The sequence below is a fragment of the Myxine glutinosa genome, unplaced genomic scaffold (genome assembly GCF_964187855.1).
Source record: "Myxine glutinosa unplaced genomic scaffold, kmMyxGlut1.1 SCAFFOLD_3543, whole genome shotgun sequence".
In the NCBI taxonomy this organism is placed as follows: Eukaryota; Metazoa; Chordata; class Myxini; order Myxiniformes; family Myxinidae; genus Myxine; species Myxine glutinosa.
In genome coordinates, this window is record NW_027619635.1 from 25,359 (window position 1) to 32,236 (window position 6,878).

The following is a 6,878-nucleotide window of genomic DNA, read 5'->3' on the forward strand; positions in this document are numbered from 1 at the left end:
TAAAAATCAACTGTATAAACATGGGATTTAAAGAAAGAGTAAAAATAATTGATTGGGTTGTGTAAGTTTTAAACGTCATCGTTCCATAGTTGGGCAAGTTTAACCACAGACACCAGACTCTCCTCCATCGCTTTTCCAGTTAGGAACAGCAGAGAAATAAGTACAGACTCGGATGACAACGTCGGCGATCAACGCACATCTTGCCATGAAAACAAAAGGACAAGGACTCATGCTGGTAAATTTTGTTTGGTCTGAATCTCGATATTCCCCATTGCTGAGAGCACGAGCAGCAAATTTGATTGGTTGAGATTGTGTAAAATGGCATAATATTTTGTCTATGTACTGCTAAACTGAAAGTATTTGGAAGTGCCAACCAGACAATTTTTGTTCTCCACTGTCAAGTTTATAATTGAATTGAAATAAAATAAAAGTTTTAAAGGCCGTACCCTCTTACACCACCTTATTTACATGTTAAATTAGTTATCCATGCCTGTTATTTGTGTCCGTTATGACATCCCTAAAAACAACGAGTTTCCTGTCTGGAATCTATACTATAAAAGGAGCCGTGCATGTATCCGTCCGTCTGAGGTCCACCCATTTGTTGGACAGTTTGCCTAACTCCACCCACAATTTAGAATTTCTATACTACGGCCGCCATGTTGTTGCTTACTGGTAAAAGCGAAGTCAAAGACATCTGCGGAGCTGCCATATTCACAATCCCCATGCCCTCCATATAAGTTTTCCCTTCAGTGCAAAATGATCAAAGCGACTGTTAAAAAGATTTTGAGCCGACAGGCATCACATGCTTTGTGACAATAGGCCTCAGTGATTGAGGCAGCAGTCTGTTGTCTATACACCGCCCAAATAACTATGCGGCATTCTCTGAAGCAGGCCTTTTACCATAGATTATACAATGCCTAAACTATAAAAGGTGCTGTGCGTGCGTGCGTTCTTTTGTCTGCCCGTGTGTGTCACACTTTATTTTAAAGGGCTTCTGATGTTGTAGAGTAATAAACATGGTACCGTGAAATGGGGTGAATAGGGACAGCAAGGTGAATAGGGACACAAACTGAAAAAAGTTCGGAACTTTTTTCGCTGAAAATTGATAACCATACTGATTTGTTGATATTTGGGTTGAAAGTGTTCTCTTGTTTTTTTAAAAAGCAACTTATAGTCCCTACTAGTACCCGACTGCAAAGCCGCAATGAGCCGGCGAAGCCAAAGCCTCTTGCCACTATTTTACCCATCACAATAACTTGTATGAAACATTCCAATCCGGATTCCGCTCCAACCACAGTACTGAAACTGCTCTCCTCAAAATCACCAACGACCTTCTCCTCTCCTCTGACGCTGGCAACCTCAACATTCTCGTCCTCCTCGACCTCAGCGCTGCCTTTGACACCATCGATCACACTATCCTCCTCACCCGACTTGAATCCACCTTTAACGTCACCGGCACTGCCCTCTCTTGGATTAAATCATACCTCTCTGACAGATGCCAGTTCATCTCCATCAATAACTGCAAATCCCCCACTGCTCCCCTCCCCCAAGGTGTCCCCCAAGGTTCAGTTCTTGGCCCCCTCCTCTTCATCCTTTACCTGTCCCCGCTCGGTCACTTAATCCGCCGTCATGGTCTCCAATTCCACTGCTTCGCCGATGATATCCAGCTTTTCATCTCCACCAAGTCCGTCTCCACCGACACCCACTCTATCCTGACAAACTGCATCACTGAAATAAAATCCTGGCTTCAAATCAACTTCCTCAAGCTTAACTGTGATAAATCTGAAATAATCATCATTGGCCCAAAAACGCTCACAAAATCCACCCATAACTTTGCCCTCAACATCGACGGTATCCCAGTATCCACCTCCCCTCACATCCGGAATCTTGGCGTCATCTTTGACCAAACCCTTTCCTTCGACAAATACACTAAACAGATCACAAAGTCAGCCTTCTTTCACCTGAAAAACATTGCCCGTCTCCGCTCATCCCTCTCCTCCACGGCTGCAGAAACCCTCATCCACGCCTTCATCACCTCCCGTCTGGACTACTGCAATAGCCTCCTCTATGGTTCACCCTCAAAAATCACCAATAAACTCCAATACATTCAGAACTCCGCTGCCCGTCTACTCACTCATTCCCGGACCCGTGACCACATCACCCCCGTCCTTTACAAGCTTCACTGGCTCCCCATCCCCCAGAGAATCCAGTACAAAATCCTCCTCTTGACATACAAAGCCCTCCATAACCTGGCCCCATCCTACCTGGCTGACCTCCTCTCCAGACACACTCCCACCCGCAACCTCCGCTCTGCTGGTACCAACCTCCTGACCCCCTCCATCCGGACCAAATTCAGATCCTGGGGGGACAGGGCCTTCTCCATCGCTGCTCCCACCCTCTGGAACTCACTACCTCACACCATCAGAGACTCCTCCTCACTCACCACATTCAAAACATCACTAAAGACCCACCTGTTCAACGCTGCATTCAACATTCAACCCACAGCATTTAACCCCTGACTATCTCTTCTCCTTCTCCCTCCTTTTGCTTTAAATATTTCCCTATTGATTCTTGTCTTGTCTTTTTGATTCTTGTCTTATATATATGCCGTATATCGCTGCTGTTTGTTTTCTTGATTCTTGTCTTTTTGCAATTGTTGTTTTCATGTATTGTTATGCATTATGTTTTCCACTCTGTCAAAGCGCCTTTGGGCTTCTGGAAAAGCGCTATACAAAATAAATGAATTATTATTATTATTATTATCACTATGGCATCAGTAGGTTAGGTAGTTGGTAGTAAGTAGTTGTAGTAGGTACCGTACCTAGTTCAAAATGACACCATTTGCATTCTGGATGAGATTAAAGTTTATAAAATTTCCTTCTTGATTAATTCGGTGAATTCCGTCTCAACTTCGGATATTTCCGGCCGTGAAAAACTATCCCCTACGGCCGCGAGATTTCTAAAAAATAATTCTTCGTCAATTTTAGAATATTTGACGCCGTTTTCAGCCTCCGAAACGGTAATAAGCTTTTTTGAAATATTTTTTCAAATGCTCGAATCTCATTGGTTCCGGTAATTGGTGACGATTTTCGTTGAAGATAACCAGGGCCCGTGTGGGCCGGGGGAACGAGGTTGGTCTTAAAGTATTTAAATTACAAATTAGAGGTGCATAAGATTGTGAATCAATCAAAGACGAGTGAAACAAACTCCTATTGAACTTTTTCGCAATTTTTTTTATGCATACTTCCGCATCCGCAAGATGGCGGCCTCCATTGAGCGATTCGGTGCGTCAAAGCTTCCAAATTCTCAAGGGATCCAGAAAAATCTGGCTTTTCAACATAATACGTACGCGTTCATTCACAACACTGGCTTCGCCGGCTATTAACCCCATATATGGGTTAAATAGGAATAAATAGGATTTTTATGGCTGTCCCTATTCACCCCGATTTACGGGTGAATAGGGACAGTCACTAATACAAAAAAATAATAATCAAGAAACAATCCTGAGTTTCCAACTTATTGCTAAATTGATAGCTCAGATGGATGCACATAATATGCACCCATAATATAAACCACGGTGCCAATGAAAAAAAATATGGGATAAAAGGTTTCTCCAAACTGTCCCTATTTCTTGATTATTATTTTTTTGTATTAGTGACTGTCCCTATTCACCCGTAAAACGGGGTGAATAGGGACAGCCATAAAAATCCTATTTATTCCTATTTAACCCATAAATGGGGTTAATAGGGACTATAAGTTGTTTTTAAAAAAAACAAGAGAACACTTTCAACCCAAATATCAACAAATCAGTATGGTTATCAATTTTCAGCGAAAAAAGTTTCCGAACTTTTTTTCAGTTTGTGGCCCTATTCACCTTGCTGTCCCTATTCACCCCATTTCACGGTACTGGGTGAGAAAGGGTCGCCTGTCACTGTAAGGTGGCCAACACAATCACCCTACGGGTAATGTGCTAGTGATTTTCAATTTTGCCAGACAGGCAGACAGACTAAAACAATTACCTTGCTCCTCTGTGCACAAGTGTGCTCAGGATGGTACACTGTATAATTTGCCAAATTCAGAGCCAAATTGCTACTAAAATGGAGGTTTGTGTTACAATTTGTGTTTATACAGTGTTCACAATACGTATATAATTTCGTTGAAATTAATTACAGTAGTTCCTCGACCATAGACTGACATCTGTAGACAGACAGAGTGAACCAAAAGTTGGGCTAAGTTGAATTTGGCCAGGACAGATTGGAGTAAGAGGAGGAATGGGAAGTCACAGGGATGGAACTTACAGGGAACGGGGGCAAAATCTTTGCCACATGTACGTACCTAATAAATACAAGCCCCCTTAAAGATTATGATGAAACTATTTCAAATCCTTAAAGAGGAGATGCTGAAGAAGTCATTGATATCAAGAAGAGGAGTATTACAAATCAAGATATACTAGAATATTACAATTCCGTTATGGTCCTTATACAGTGTCATAAGAAAGAGACAATTGAGGCAGCAAATCCACACATTATCCCAGCCTAAGCTTATGGAAACCGAGCTATAGTGTCAGGAGAATTACAATGTCACGATTAGATCGTTTATGAAAACCCAGGTGAAAAACATTTTTTAAATGAAAAACTCACTAATGACATCCAAAGGCAATCTGCCTGCACCATCTGGCCTGGTTTACTTATGGTAACTTATCATGCCCTTATCAGGGTAACTTGGGGAGCGTACCGTACAAATAGGTTCACATGAAAAGGGCAGTGCTGCTCACAATCCCCATTTGGGAAAAATTAATATTTCCCCAGCAAACTACATTTTTTTGGCAGGCCAAATCCAGTGCAACAACCAGCAATGGTCACTGGTCAGTGAAGGATTCAGACCTGCAGCCAGCAAACACAATTACCTAACAGCACACTGTTGTAGTCAAGACTATGGGACTGACAGGATAACATGGAGGTTTGTACACTCACCTATGAACTATCTCGCCTGGATTTGAATCACGACCTGACGATATACCGACAAGTCACACTGGTGATTCCCATGTCGGGTGTCATTGCGTGCGCCATGCATCGGAAGGACATTAAGCTGGTTGTCCCACCTGGCAGCACAAGTTGGTGGATGTTTAAGATCCCACGGGGTCTTTCACAAAGAGTTGGCGAGTTATTGCCGGAACAAATTACTGCACTTTCAATTATTGAGAGTCAGGCATGGATAGCCAGTTCGAGAAAGACTTGGACCAAACTTGGTCCTGGCTGACCCCACAAGAAGTTGGAAATAATTGGGGTCCTAAAGATAGTCGGAGTAGTAGTAGTCGTAGTCTCGTTGGAACAATAACCGATACAATAATTACTTCTGCAGCTTCGGATCAAACTCTCAGCATATGTGGCACCTCATTTGAGTTTATGAAATTTCTCTAACTGATTTAGATGAAATTTAAATGATTGAAGTACCAGTTCTTGCATATATTCAGCAGCCACAAATCCGCAACTATTGTACCGAATAAACATTACTCTTCACCACTTCTACTGAATTTGATACAGTGCAATTGTAATTGTAAACAATCAATTTTTAAAACCTTGCAATACTGTGTGAGGTGCCATGATGCAATTTAAACCTGTTTGACCAATCAGAATGTTTTCTCTTCTTCTTCCTCTTTGACTTTTGCAATTATTTCAACCTTATTGTGGGTTCCGGGCATCCGGCCATAAAACATTGCTTCAAAAATGGGACCACGGTACCCGAAAAAGGCCAACCCCTGCTCTGCGGGGAAAATGGCCTCTGAAGGTGGTTCGTATTGTGGGTTCCGCCTGGGAACGAATGTGGCCCAAAATCTTTCACGAACTGGCTGGGCCTGCCTGACATGTCACTGGGGGTGAAGAATTCTTAACATGATCAGGATGCTGGCAATAACTCACATACTCAACATGAAAGCACAGTGGGATCACATCTGACAATTTAAAGTGCTTGGAGACGACCCCCTGTGGCTTAAAGTCCATCCAATGGTGGTGGAAAAAAGAAGAAGATGCATCACCATGGAAGTGAAACACAAGGGTGACAGTTTGTAGCTGAGTTGGGATTCAAACCGAGGCCAGACAATTCAGAGGAGGCGCTCCTGACATCATAAATTAACATTCTCCAATATAATTTTTGGGTATATCACACTCAAGAAATTTCAAACTGATTGGACTAAACGTTGTACTTGTCGAATTATGACGTCATAATTAAGGCACCAATTACGTCGTCATTAACAACACTTAGTCTCCATGCGGAGTTCTTTACAATGAGCCACGCTTCAATTTACTCCATGGAGCGGTTTCGGAGATATAGAGGTGCAAAGTTTTTCCAAGATGGCGCCTGTACCACGTGACCTATGACGTCATAATTATCACTAAAAATTCTAAAGGAGCAGGCGCTCCTATGGTGAAAACTTAGTTTTAAAAAGTCCAATGGTTGCCAATAAAATGAAATTTTAAAATGCAGACATGTACGTACGTACGACATACGTACATACGGACGCACATGATCGCTTAACCCCGCTTTTCGCTTCGCAAACGCAGGGTAATTATTCCCTCCTTGTCTGCCAGTTCAGCCTTGTTGGTGTACCAGCCTCTCAACCCTTTGTCATCACCTCTTCCATGAGCCTCAATCTTAGTTAAAACATAAAAACGAGAGAGCAAGATTGCCATATCTAACAAAATAAATATTTTAACCATTTATTCATAAGTCAGCGAGATATACAAAGAGGTAAATGAAACAGCTACAGTACATCTGTATTGAAATGATGATTGCGAGATGTTAGATGAGATGTAGTCAGGGCCCTTAGGGATATTTTGGGGCCGTTTGGTTCAAATTCTTCCAAAAGCACCAAATTTGGC